Below are 15,048 nucleotides of genomic sequence, written 5' to 3'. Positions count from 1 at the left end.
CAATATGGCAGCCTCCATGAAAATTTCAATAGATGGAACACTGAGCGTGTCACAACGGAACCCTTCAGCATCCATGGATGATGACATCACAATGGACCCTTGCTGTTTTCCTTCCTGGCAGCAGCCATGTTTCTTCATTCTTCAGTCAGGTGTGGATCCATGCACATCAACAGGTATGGGTGCCAATCAACAGGTAAGGGTGCGTTTTTGTGTGTGTCAAACAAAGGTGTCAGTTAATGGAAAGATTTGTTTAAGGAAAAAATGGAGCTTGTGTGCAAAATGGAATACTGTCCAGGGTCTATTAGCAGGCCCAGAACACAAAAGCCTTCTTATCTGTTTCTGACGGTTGGTCATATAAACTCCAAGAGTACCGATCTATACCCTCTGTCGCAACTTTGGGTTAAGAAGCGGCCACCGACGGAGCTATGCCTTTTCTTGTTTTTACTTTTTGGCCACTGCAATGTAGGTGCAGATCAGTTTATCATCTGCAACTCACCACCTATCATGAGATACCATACCTTTTATGGATTTTTGTAGCTGGCAGAATGAGAATGTGCCTGTTATCCAATCAAAGTTCTGTGCTATTATGGAATGTACTTAGCACCTCTGCAATTGCTCTACCTGCTCCAGGAATACAAAAGCAGGTTCCAACCCAGAATTTCATTGTAGCTATAAGCAATTGTTTTCAGAGACTAGAATTCGTCCATGCTGACTACTGTGGCTGCAATCCTAACCCTTCACAGCATTTCTTATCCATTGTACTGCAAGCTCTGTTTAACTGCAACGGCAGCCGCCATGTTTCTTCATTCTTCAGTCAGGTGTGGATCCATGTACATCAACAGGTATGGGTGCCAATCAACAGGTAAGGATGCGTTTTTGTGTGTGTCAAACAAAGGTGTCAGTTAATAGAAAGATTTGTTTGAGGATAAAATGGAGCTTCTGTGCAAAATGGAATACTGTCCAGCGTCTATTAGCAGGCCCAGAACACAAAAGCCTTCTTATCTGTTTCTGACGGTATGGTCATATAAACTCCAAGAGTACCGATCTATACCCTCTGTTGCAACTTGGGGGAAAGAAGCGGCCACCGACGGAGCTATGCCTTTTCTTGTTTTTACTTTTTGGCCTCTGCAATGTAGGTGCAGATCAGTTTATCATCTGAAAACTCACCACCTATCATGAGATACCATACCTTTTATGGATTTTTGTAGCTGGCAGAATGAGAATGTGCCTGTTATCCAATCAAAGTTCTGTGCTATTATGGAATGTACTTAGCACCTCTGCAATTGCTCTACCTGCTCCAGGAATACAAAAGCAGGTTCCAACCCAGAATTTCATTGTAGCTATAAGCAATTGTTTTCAGAGACTAGAATTCGTCCATGCTGACTACTGTGGCTGCAATCCTAACCCTTCACAGAATTTCTTATCCATTGTACTGCAAGCTCTGTTTAACTGCAACGGCAGCAGCCATGTTTCTTCATTCTTCAGTCAGGTGTGGATCCATGTACATCAACAGGTATGGGTGCCAATCAACAGGTAAGGATGCGTTTTTGTGTGTGTCAAACAAAGGTGTCAGTTAATGGAAAGATTTGTTTGAGGATAAAATGGAGCTTCTGTGCAAAATGGAATACTGTCCAGCGTCTATTAGCAGGCCCAGAACACAAAAGCCTTCTTATCTGTTTCTGACGGTATGGTCATATAAACTCCAAGAGTACCGATCTATACCCTCTGTCGCAACTTTGGGTTAAGAAGCGGCCACCGACGGAGCTATGCCTTTTCTTGTTTTTACTTTTTGGCCACTGCAATGTAGGTGCAGATCAGTTTGTCATCTGCAACTCACCACCTATCATGAGATGCCATACCTTTTATGGATTTTTGTAGCTGGCAGAATGAGAATGTGCCTGTTATCTAATCAAAGTTCTGTGCTATTATGGAATGTACTTAGCACCTCTGCAATTGCTCTACCTGCTCCAGGAATCCAAAAGCAGGTACCAACCCAGAATTTCATTGTAGCTATAAGCAATTGTTTTCAGAGACTAGAATTCGTCCATGCTGACTACTGTGGCTGCAATCCTAACCCTTCACAGCATTTCTTATCCATTTTACTGCAAGCTCTGTTTAACTGCAACGGAAGCAGCCATGTTTCTTCATTCTTCAGACAGGTGTGGATCCATGTACATCAACAGGTATGGGTGCCAATCAACAGGTAACGATGCGTTTTTGTGTGTGTCAAACAAAGGTGTCAGTTAATGGAAAGATTTGTTTGAGGATAAAATGGAGCTTCTGTGCAAAAAGGAATACTGTCCAGCGTCTATTAGCAGGCCCAGAACACAAAAGCCTTCTTATCTGTTTCTGACGGTATGGTCATATAAACTCCAAGAGTACCGATCTATACCCTCTGTCGCAACTTTGGGTTAAGAAGCGGCCACCGACGGAGCTATGCCTTTTCTTGTTTTACTTTTTGGCCACTGCAATGTAGGTGCAGATCAGTTTGTCATCTGCAACTCACCACCTATCATGAGATGCCATACCTTTTATGGATTTTTGTAGCTGGCAGAATGAGAATATGCCTGTTATTCAATCAAAGTTCTGTGCTATTATGGAATGTACTTAGCACCTCTGCAATTGCTCTAGCTGCTCCAGGTATCCAAAAGCAGGTTCCAACCCAGAATTTAATTGTAGCTATAAGCAATTGTTTTCAGGGACTAGAATTCGTCCATGCTGACTACTGTGGCTGCAATCCTAACCCTTCACATCATTTCTTATCCATTGTACTGCAAGCTCTGTTTAACTGCAAAACAAAGTGGCTGCCTCCAGAAAATCAATATGGCAGCCTCCATGAAAATTTCAATAGATGGAACACTGAGCGTGTCACAACGGAACCCTTCAGCATCCATGGATAATGACATCACAATGGACCCTTGCTGTTTTCCTTCCTGGCAGCAGCCATGTTTCTTCATTCTTCAGTCAGGTGTGGATCCATGCACATCAACAGGTATGGGTGCCAATCAACAGGTAAGGGTGCGTTTTTGTGTGTGTCAAACAAAGGTGTCAGTTAATGGAAAGATTTGTTTAAGGAAAAAATGGAGCTTGTGTGCAAAATGGAATACTGTCCAGGGTCTATTAGCAGGCCCAGAACACAAAAGTCTTCTTATCTGTTTCTGACGGTTGGTCATATAAACTCCAAGAGTACCGATCTATACCCTCTGTCGCAACTTTGGGTTAAGAAGCGGCCACCGACGGAGCTATGCCTTTTCTTGTTTTTACTTTTGGCCACTGCAATGTAGGTGCAGATCAGTTTATCATCTGCAACTCACCACCTATCATGAGATACCATAACTTTTATGGATTTTTGTAGCTGGCAAAATGAGAATGTGCCTGTTATCCAATCAAAGTTCTGTGCTATTATGGAATGTACTTAGCACCTCTGCAATTGCTCTACCTGCTCCAGGAATCCAAAAGCAGGTTCCAACCCAGAATTTCATTGTAGCTATAAGCAATTGTTTTCAGAGACTAGAATTCGTCCATGCTGACTACTGTGGCTGCAATCCTAACCCTTCACAGCATTTCTTATCCATTGTACTGCAAGCTCTGCTTAACTGCAACGGCAGCAGCCATGTTTCTTCATTCTTCAGTCAGGTGTGGATCCATGTACATCAACAGGTATGGGTGCCAATCAACAGGTAAGGATGCGTTTTTGTGTGTGTCAAACAAAGGTGTCAGTTAATGGAAAGATTTGTTTGAGGATAAAATGGAGCTTCTGTGCAAAATGGAATACTGTCCAGCGTCTATTAGCAGGCCCAGAACACAAAAGCCTTCTTATCTGTTTCTGACGGTATGGTCATATAAACTCCAAGAGTACCGATCTATACCCTCTGTCGCAACTTTGGGTTAAGAAGCGGCCACCGACGGAGCTATGCCTTTTCTTGTTTTTACTTTTTGGCCACTGCAATGTAGGTGCTGATCAGTTTGTCATCTGCAACTCACCACCTATCATGAGATGCCATACCTTTTATGGATTTTTGTAGCTGGCAGAATGAGAATATGCCTGTTATTCAATCAAAGTTCTGTGCTATTATGGAATGTACTTAGCACCTCTGCAATTGCTCTAGCTGCTCCAGGTATCCAAAAGCAGGTTCCAACCCAGAATTTCATTGTAGCTATAAGCAATTGTTTTCAGAGACTAGAATTCGTCCATGCTGACTACTGTGGCTGCAATCCTAACCCTTTACAGCATTTCTTATCCATTGTACTGCAAGCTCTGTTTAACTGCAGAACAAAATGGCTGCCTCCAGAAAATCAATATGGCAGCCTCCATGAAAATTTCAATAGATGGAACACTGAGCGTGTCACAACGGAACCCTTCAGCATCCATGGATGATGACATCACAATGGACCCTTGCTGTTTTCCTTCCTGGCAGCAGCCATGTTTCTTCATTCTTCAGTCAGGTGTGGATCCATGCACATCAACAGGTATGGGTGCCAATCAACAGGTAAGGGTGCATTTTTGTGTGTGTCAAACAAAGGTGTCAGTTAATGGAAAGATTTGTTTAAGGAAAAAATGGAGCTTGTGTGCAAAATGGAATACTGTCCAGGGTCTATTAGCAGGCCCAGAACACAAAAGCCTTCTTATCTGTTTCTGACGGTATGGTCATATAAACTCCAAGAGTACCGATCTATACCCTCTGTCGCAACTTTGGGTTAAGAAGCGGCCACCGACGGAGCTATGCCTTTTCTTGTTTTTACTTTTGGCCACTGCAATGTAGGTGCAGATCAGTTTATCATCTGCAACTCACCACCTATCATGAGATACCATAACTTTTATGGATTTTTGTAGCTGGCAGAATGAGAATGTGCCTGTTATCCAATCAAAGTTCTGTGCTATTATGGAATGTACTTAGCACCTCTGCAATTGCTCTACCTGCTCCAGGAATCCAAAAGCAGGTTCCAACCCAGAATTTCATTGTAGCTATAAGCAATTGTTTTCAGAGACTAGAATTCGTCCATGCTGACTACTGTGGCTGCAATCCTAACCCTTCACAGCATTTCTTATCCATTGTACTGCAAGCTCTGCTTAACTGCAACGGCAGCAGCCATGTTTCTTCATTCTTCAGTCAGGTGTGGATCCATGTACATCAACAGGTATGGGTGCCAATCAACAGGTAAGGATGCGTTTTTGTGTGTGTCAAACAAAGGTGTCAGTTAATGGCAAGATTTGTTTGAGAATAAAATGGATCTTCTGTGCAAAATGGAATACTGTCCAGCGTCTATTAGCAGGCCCAGAACACAAAAGCCTTCTTATCTGTTTCTGACGGTATGGTCATATAAACTGCAAGAGTACCGATCTATACCCTCTGTCGCAACTTTGGGTTAAGAAGCGGCCACCGACGGAGCTATGCCTTTTCTTGTTTTTACTTTTTGGCCACTGCAATGTAGGTGCAGATCAGTTTATCATCTGCAACTCACCACCTATCATGAGATACCATACCTTTTATGGATTTTTGTAGCTGGCAGAATGAGAATGTGCCTGTTATCCAATCAAAGTTCTGTACTATTATGGAATGTACTTAGCACCTCTGCAATTGCTCTACCTGCTCCAGGAATCCAAAAGCAGGTTCCAACCCAGAATTTCATTGTAGCTATAAGCAATTGTTTTTAGAGACTAGAATTCGTCCATGCTGACTACTGTGGCTGCAATCCTAACCCTTCACAGCATTTCTTATCCATTGTACTGCAAGCTCTGTTTAACTGCAAAACAAAATGGCTGCCTCCAGAAAATCAATATGGCAGCCTCCATGAAAATTTCAATAGATGGAACACTGAGCGTGTCACAACGGAACCCTTCAGCATCCATGGATGATGACATCACAATGGACCCTTGCTGTTTTCCTTCCTGGCAGCAGCCATGTTTCTTCATTCTTCAGTCAGGTGTGGATCCATGCACATCAACAGGTACGGGTGCCAATCAACAGGTAAGGGTGCATTTTTGTGTGTGTCAAATAAAGGTGTCAGTTAATGGAAAGATTTGTTTAAGGAAAAAATGGAGCTTGTGTGCAAAATGGAATACTGTCCAGGGTCTATTAGCAGGCCCAGAACACAAAAGCCTTCTTATCTGTTTCTGACGGTTGGTCATATAAACTCCAAGAGTACCGATCTATACCCTCTGTCGCAACTTTGGGATAAGAAGCGGCCACCGACGGAGCTATGCCTTTTCTTGTTTTTACTTTTTGGCCACTGCAATGTAGGTGCAGATCAGTTTATCATCTGCAACTCACCACCTATCATGAGATACCATACCTTTTATGGATTTTTGTAGCTGGCAGAATGAGAATGTGCCTGTTATCCAATCAAAGTTCTGTACTATTATGGAATGTACTTAGCACCTCTGCAATTGCTCTACCTGCTCCAGGAATCCAAAAGCAGGTTCCAACCCAGAATTTCATTGTAGCTATAAGCAATTGTTTTTAGAGACTAGAATTCGTCCATGCTGACTACTGTGGCTGCAATCCTAACCCTTCACAGCATTTCTTATCCATTGTACTGCAAGCTCTGTTTAACTGCAAAACAAAATGGCTGCCTCCAGAAAATCAATATGGCAGCCTCCATGAAAATTTCAATATATGGAACACTGAGCGTGTCACAATGGAACCCTTCAGCATCCATGGATGATGACATCACAATGGACCCTTGCTGTTTTCCTTCCTGGCAGCAGCCATGTTTCTTCATTCTTCAGTCAGGTGTGGATCCATGCACATCAACAGGTATGGGTGCCAATCAACAGGTAAGGATGCGTTTTTGTGTGTGTCAAACAAAGGTGTCAGTTAATGGCAAGATTTGTTTGAGAATAAAATGGATCTTCTGTGCAAAATGGAATACTGTCCAGCGTCTATTAGCAGGCCCAGAACACAAAAGCCTTCTTTTCTGTTTCTGATGGTATGGTCATATAAACTCCAAGAGTACCGATCTATACCCTCTGTTGCAACTTGGGGGAAAGAAGCGGCCACCGACGGAGCTATGCCTTTTCTTGTTTTTACTTTTTGGCCACTGCAATGTAGGTGCAGATCAGTTTATCATCTGCAACTCACCACCTATCATGAGATACCATACCTTTTATGGATTTTTGTAGCTGGCAGAATGAGAATGTGCCTGTTATCCAATCAAAGTTCTGTGCTATTATGGAATGTACTTAGCACCTCTGCAATTGCTCTACCTGCTCCAGGAATCCAAAAGCAGGTTCCAACCCAGAATTTCATTGTAGCTATAAGCAATTGTTTTCAGAGACTAGAATTCGTCCATGCTGACTACTGTGGCTGCAATCCTAACCCTTCACAGCATTTCTTATCCATTGTACTGCAAGCTCTGTTTAACTGCAACGGCAGCAGCCATGTTTCTTCATTCTTCAGTCAGGTGTGGATCCATGTACATCAACAGGTATGGGTGCCAATCAACAGGTAAGGATGCGTTTTTGTGTGTGTCAAACAAAGGTGTCAGTTAATGGAAAGATTTGTTTGAGGATAAAATGGAGCTTCTGTGCAAAATGGAATACTGTCCAGCGTCTATTAGCAGGCCCAGAACACAAAAGCCTTCTTATCTGTTTCTGACGGTATGGTCATATAAACTCCAAGAGTACCGATCTATACCCTCTGTCGCAACTTTGGGTTAAGAAGCGGCCACCGACGGAGCTATGCCTTTTCTTGTTTTTACTTTTTGGCCACTGCAATGAAGGTGCTGATCAGTTTGTCATCTGCAACTCACCACCTATCATGAGATGCCATACCTTTTATGGATTTTTGTAGCTGGCAGAATGAGAATATGCCTGTTATTCAATCAAAGTTCTGTGCTATTATGGAATGTACTTAGCACCTCTGCAAATGCTCTAGCTGCTCCAGGTATCCAAAAGCAGGTTCCAACCCAGAATTTCATTGTAGCTATAAGCAATTGTTTTCAGAGACTAGAATTCGTCCATGCTGACTACTGTGGCTGCAATCCTAACCCTTTACAGCATTTCTTATTCATTGTACTGCAAGCTCTGTTTAACTGCAAAACAAAATGGCTGCCTCCAGAAAATCAATATGGCAGCCTCCATGAAAATTTCAATAGATGGAACACTGAGCGTGTCACAACGGAACCCTTCAGCATCCATGGATGATGACATCACAATGGACCCTTGCTGTTTTCCTTCCTGGCAGCAGCCATGTTTCTTCATTCTTCAGTCAGGTGTGGATCCATGCACATCAACAGGTATGGGTGCCAATCAACAGGTAAGGGTGCGTTTTTGTGTGTGTCAAACAAAGGTGTCAGTTAATGGAAAGATTTGTTTAAGGAAAAAATGGAGCTTGTGTGCAAAATGGAATACTGTCCAGGGTCTATTAGCAGGCCCAGAACACAAAAGCCTTCTTATCTGTTTCTGACGGTTGGTCATATAAACTCCAAGAGTACCGATCTATACCCTCTGTCGCAACTTTGGGATAAGAAGCGGCCACCGACGGAGCTATGCCTTTTCTTGTTTTTACTTTTTGGCCACTGCAATGTAGGTGCAGAACAGTTTATCATCTGCAACTCACCACCTATCATGAGATACCATACCTTTTATGGATTTTTGTAGCTGGCAGAATGAGAATGTGCCTGTTATCCAATCAAAGTTCTGTGCTATTATGGAATGTACTTAGCACCTCTGCAATTGCTCTACCTGCTCCAGGAATCCAAAAGCAGGTTCCAACCCAGAATTTCATTGTAGCTATAAGCAATTGTTTTTAGAGACTAGAATTCGTCCATGCTGACTACTGTGGCTGCAATCCTAACCCTTCACAGCATTTCTTATCCATTGTACTGCAAGCTCTGTTTAACTGCAATGGCAGCAGCCATGTTTCTTCATTCTTCAGTCAGGTGTGAATCCATGCACATCAACAGGTATGGGTGCCAATCAACAGGTAAGGGTGCGTTTTTGTGTGTGTCAAACAAAGGTGTCAGTTAATGGAAAGATTTGTTTAAGGAAAAAATGGAGCTTGTGTGCAAAATGGAATACTGTCCAGGGTCTATTAGCAGGCCCAGAACACAAAAGCCTTCTTATCTGTTTCTGACGGTTGGTCATATAAACTCCAAGAGTACCGATCTATACCCTCTGTCGCAACTTTGGGTTAAGAAGCGGCCACCGACGGAGCTATGCCTTTTCTTGTTTTTACTTTTTGGCCACTGCAATGTAGGTGCAGATCAGTTTATCATCTGCATCTCACCACCTATCATGAGATACCATACCTTTTATGGATTTTTGTAGCAGGCAGAATGAGAATGTGCCTGTTATCCAATCAAAGTTCTGTGCTATTATGGAATGTACTTAGCACCTCTGCAATTGCTCTACCTGCTCCAGGAATCCAAAAGCAGGTTCCAACCCAGAATTTCATTGTAGCTATAAGCAATTGTTTTCAGAGACTAGAATTCGTCCATGCTGACTACTGTGGCTGCAATCCTAACCCTTCACAGCATTTCTTATCCATAGCACATCCGCAATACCCAGTCCCCATAGCTCTGTGTGCTTTTATTGTGGAAAAAAAACAATTTGATACATATGCAAATTAACCTGAGATGAGTCCTGTACATGAGATGAGTCAGGGACAGGGCTCATCTCAGGGTAATTTGCATATGTATCAAATCGTCTTTTTTCCACAATAAAAGCACACAGAGCTATGGGGACTGGGTATTGCGGATGTGCTAGCGGCCGCCCAGCAACCCATGTCCTCAGCTCATTACCCAAAATACCGGTGACGGGTTTCCTTTAAATAGATGGCTGACAAAAAAAAGGGGTGGTTCAAGGGGCGTGGTCAGTGGGCGGAGTCAATGGGGCGGCAAAATTAGCTTTTGCATAGGATGGCAAAAATCGTTCCATCAGCCCTGTATGTGGGGGTTCATTTTTTGTGGGATGAGGTGACTCTTTCATTGGTACCATTTTAACTTTTTGATAGTTTGGTATTAGACTTTTTGTAAGTCAAGGTAACAAAATATTATTTTTTAGGCGATTGTCTTAGGTAGGGGCTCATTTTTTGTGAGTTGAGATGACGGTTTGATTGATACCATTTTGGGGTACATAAGACTTTTTGTTCGCTTGGTGTTACACTTTTTGTGAGGCAAGGTGACCAGAAAATGGCTGTTTTGGCACTGTTTTTATTTTTTTAGGTGTTCAACTGGCGTTGTGGATCATGTGATATTTTTATAGATCCGGTCAATAAGGACGCGGTGATACCTAATATGTCTACTTTTCTTTTTCCCAATTTTTATAATTTTTTTAATAAATTTTAGGAAAAGGACACTTTTTTTTTCATTGTGTAAAACTTTTTTTTTTTTTTTTCTTTTTTTTTGTCCCACTCTGGGACTTAAACTTTTGGGGGTCTGATCCTCTGTACAATGCAATACAATACATCTGTATTCACATTAAAGCACACAGCAGCTCTCACCTTCCCTTCCACCAGCCGAGCACGGACGAGGCACCTGGATGCGTTGCAGTGAATCAGGAAAAATTGAAATATCCTGAATATTATACAACCTGAACAGGTGTACAGTCAATACATATACATTTAAAAACAATGGCAAAAATGAAGGGAAATACATGTATATACATGTGCAATGCATAAAGGTATATAGGGAATATACCTGAGCACATAATAACTCTCCTAATAGTGTAGAATTAAATCATGCCTTTTGTTGAGACCTTGGGGTTGTCTCGAACCAAGCTGAAAAATCCAATATGCCTCCCGATTGAGTAGTTTCCTCCTATGATCCCCCCCCCCCCCCTCTAATGGGAAGAAAAACCCTCTTGATTCCCTGTGCCACTAGATTGGAAGTATCGCCTCCATGCAAAATCACAAAGTGTACTGACAGAAGGCACATTGCGATTTTTGTAGTGTGGAACATCTGAAATATGCTTGCGAATTCTGGTTTTAATTTAGTTTGTGGTGCACCCCACATATTGCAATTGGCAAAGTTTGCAAGTTATCATATATATCGCAAACTTTTTATTGCAATTTAGGTATGACTGTATACTGAATTCCTTGTTGGCAGTAGATTTAAAGTTCCTAGTTGGTCTAGTATGTCCGCAGCAAATACATTTGGCATGGCCACATTTATAACTTCCTTTATTGTTGAGCCAGGTTAATCTCTGCACACTCTGTTCAGAAAACAAACTAGGGCTCAAAAAATTACCCAAAGTTGGAGCCCTTTTAGCCACACATTTCACTCTCTCCGTGACAATGTCCATGCACTGATTGTCAGACGACAGCAGTGGAAGATATTTCTTGATAAGTTTGCATATGCGATCATATTCCAAACTGTATTGAGTCACAACGGGGGTGAAGCTGCGCCTATGTTTGAACAGGGCATCCACCTAGGGCTGTGATTTCGCTCTAGGAAAAAACTGAGAAACCCTATCCATGGCTGACACTTCAGTGACAGAGGAAGCAATACGTTTATGTGAATAGGCCCTAGGGGTGGGAGATATAGGCGGTAGTGAAGATCGGTTACCATGGCAGCCAGGAGTCACGCTACTGAAGTCCTGGCTGCCATGGTATGTTAGTGAGCAGCATTATACTCACGTGCGCCGTGGCCGCCGGGTGCTCCTTCTTCTCATAGGTCTGTGCGGCGCATTGCTAATGCTGTAAGCATTAGCAATGCGCCGCACTAACCTATGAGAAGAAGGAGCACCCGGCGGCCACGGCGCACGTGAGTATAATGCTGCTCACTAACATACCATGGCAGCCAGGACTTCAGTAGCATCCTGGCTGCCATGGTAACCGCTCGGAGCCCCAGAATTACACTGCTGGGACTCCGATCGGAACTACCCACTGCCACCAATAATGGGGGGGGGAGGAGGGGGACCCTGTGGCCACTGTCACCAATGATTAATACTGTGGTGGGAGGGGGGTTTGAGTTACCAGAGGGGGCTGATAAGAGGGAGAGGCTGGGGGGCAAATGAGAGGCTGGGGGGGCTGATCAGAGGCTGGGGGGCACATGAGAGGCTGGGGGGCGTATCAGGAGCTGGGGGGCACATGAGAGGCTGGGGGGCGGATCAGGAGGCTGATCAGAGCCTGGGGGACACATGAAAGGATGGGGGGCTGATCAGAGCCTGGGGGGCACATGAGAGGCTGGCTGCCATGGTCAGCTCCCTGCTGTAGTGTGCACAAAGCACAGGGCAGCAGGGAGAGTGTAAAGTCCTATTCACCCTAATAGAGCTCGATTAGGGTGAATATGACAAGGGTTCTAGCCCTTAAGGAGGCTAATAGTTATTAAATAAAAAGTAAAAAAAAAGTTTAAACCCTCCCTCAAATATAGAAAACTATATATATATATATATATATAGCAAACAAATAAAGTAGCAGCACACCACTAAATGCACTAAGACTGAGTATACAGGTGAATGTAACCTTGTCAAGAAGCAACCTTGTCGTCTGGTAGGTGGGCCCGACATATTTTTGATCAATAATATGCGCTAATAGCTTCTTTACTGCATTTGCAGTAAAATAATAATAATAATAATATTGGCGTCATGTATTTGACCCTGTTCACACATTCACCTGTATACTCAGTCTTAGTGCATTTAGTGGTGTGCTGCTACTTTATTTGTTTGCTGTATTATTGCCGGGTAGCTTGCACCTGCGATTAGTCTCAGGAGGTGCTGTTCCGTTTTTTGCTTATATGTATATTATAGAGGACTAGGCATCCTCTTTGGAACTTAGCACTCCTCGCCCATCCCCCAGCCCTTGGTGTTTTTAAATCAGAGTGAAAATGGAGCTGGACCCTCCATGTTAGAGTAGGTCCCACCTGATAAGAAGCAACCTTGTCGCCTGGTAGGTGGGCCCGACATATTTTTGATCAATAATATGCGCTAATAGCTTCTTTACTGCATTTGCAGTAAAATAATAATAATAATAATATTGGCGTCATGTATTTGACCCTGTTCACATATTCACCTGTATACTCAGTCTTAGTGCATTTAGTGGTGTGCTGCTACTTTATTTGTTTGCTGTATTATTGCCGGATAGCTTGCACCTGCGATTAGTCTCAGGAGGTGCTGTTCCGTTTTTTGCTTATATGTATATTATAGAGGACTAGGCATCCTCTTTGGAACTTAGCACTCCTCGCCCATCACCCAGCCCTTGGTGTTTTTAAATCAGAGTGAAAATGGAGCTGGACCCTCCATGTTAGAGTAGGTCCCACCTGATAAGAAGCAACCTTGTTGCCTGGTAGGTGGGCCCGACATATTTTTGATCAATAATATGCGCTAATAGCTTCTTTACTGCATTTGCAGTAAAATAATAATAATAATAATAATATTGGCGTCATGTATTTGACCCTGTTCACATATTCACCTGTATACTCAGTCTTAGTGCATTTAGTGGTGTGCTGCTACTTTATTTGTTTGCTGTATTATTGCCGGGTAGCTTGCACCTGCGATTAGTCTCAGGAGGTGCTGTTCCGTTTTTTGCTTTTATATATATATATATATATATATATATTTTAGGCCATATCGCCCCTCCCTAACAGGCCCTACCAATCAACCTCTCCGCAATGCTCTTCGCCTTTTGTGCAAACCCTCTTTTTTCTGATCTCGTCTTCCTCTCTTTGAGGAAAACCTTTTTTCCTGTAGCCTTCTCTAGAATATCATCTAAGACTGACCCAAAAAGTCTGTCCCCCTCACAAGGAAAATCACACAGTTTATTTTTTAAGGCTGCGTCACCTGACCACGATCTTAACCATACCGCTCTTAATACCGTGGCATAAGAGAGGGCTGCAGATCTAGTGGCTAGTTTCACTGTGTCCACAGAAGCGTCTGCCAGGAAATTTGCTGCTTGTTTTAACATAGGCAGGGATGCGATAATATCTTCTCTTGGGGTTCCTGATACTAATTGCTCCTCCAGCTGACTGATCCAGATGGACATAAATCGTGCAGTGTAAGTGACTGCTACACCAGGTCTAAAAATGGCCGTCGAAGCTTCCCAAGATCTTTTCAATAGGGCTTCACTCTTTTTATCCATCGGATATCTAAGGAGACAGACATCCTCAAAGGGGATTTTTTTTGTTATTTTGCATTTATCTCAGAGGGTGGTATCTTCTTCTGAGATAGGATAATTTCTCTTGAAAATTCTGGAGACTCCTGTTTTGTTTTGTTTTCTCTGGGTCAGCCCACTCTTTCTTTATAAGTTTTGTGATATTAGAATGGAGAGGGAACACTTTTTTCTTTTCCCCCAATCCTTTAAACATAAGGTCCTGGACTGACTTGGGCTGCTTAGAATGCTCTAAATTTAAGGTCGCTCTGATAGTCTTTAGCAAAGCATCAGTTTCCTCAATAGAGCAGAGAGTCTCAATAGAGCATGGAGGAATCTAAATCAGAACCTGTGATTAATTCCCCTTCATCAAAATCCTCATCTTAAGAGTCTATTTCAGAGGGAGTGGATAACACGGCAGTAGGGATGGAAGGTTTTTGACAAATGGACGGCATCTTGCAATCCACTGTGCTGCTTACTTCCTCCTTGATTATTAAGATAAGATATTGTCTAATAGAGATGGTGACTCTTCAGAAATTAGTTTTTCCAGACATTTAAAAACAAAGAGGCTTCTTATGTCCAGGAGGAAGACTTTTCTTGCATATGGACACTTTTTAGTGCGCTGAGATCCTTCAGTAGCTGTTTGAGGGAGATGAGCAAGAAGAGATCCCACCTGATTACCCGACAGTATTTATTTTGCGAGACTCTACTTTGGGTCGTTGACATACTTTGCAAAATGGTGTCTAGGAGGGATTGTGCTTCGGTGTATTTGTCTTTTGTGTCTGGAGAACAAAGTTGGGCGAAATCATGTTGTGCTTTTAATACCACTGTGTAGAGGGATTAGAATTTCTCTTTAGTTTGTCTGTGTATGTGGGCCACATAATTTATTATATGTCCTCTCATTACAGAAAGTCAGTATAAAAATTACTGTGTTTTAAGAAGGTTGGCTAGAAGAGTAGTCTGGTATAAATAGTCAAAGGCGTCATTAAGAAGTACAAAATAATGTAACTCGACCAATAAT

Source organism: Bufo gargarizans, chromosome 6, assembly GCF_014858855.1.
Source record: "Bufo gargarizans isolate SCDJY-AF-19 chromosome 6, ASM1485885v1, whole genome shotgun sequence".
NCBI lineage: Eukaryota > Metazoa > Chordata > Amphibia > Anura > Bufonidae > Bufo > Bufo gargarizans.
This window is presented reverse-complemented; position numbering follows the sequence as displayed.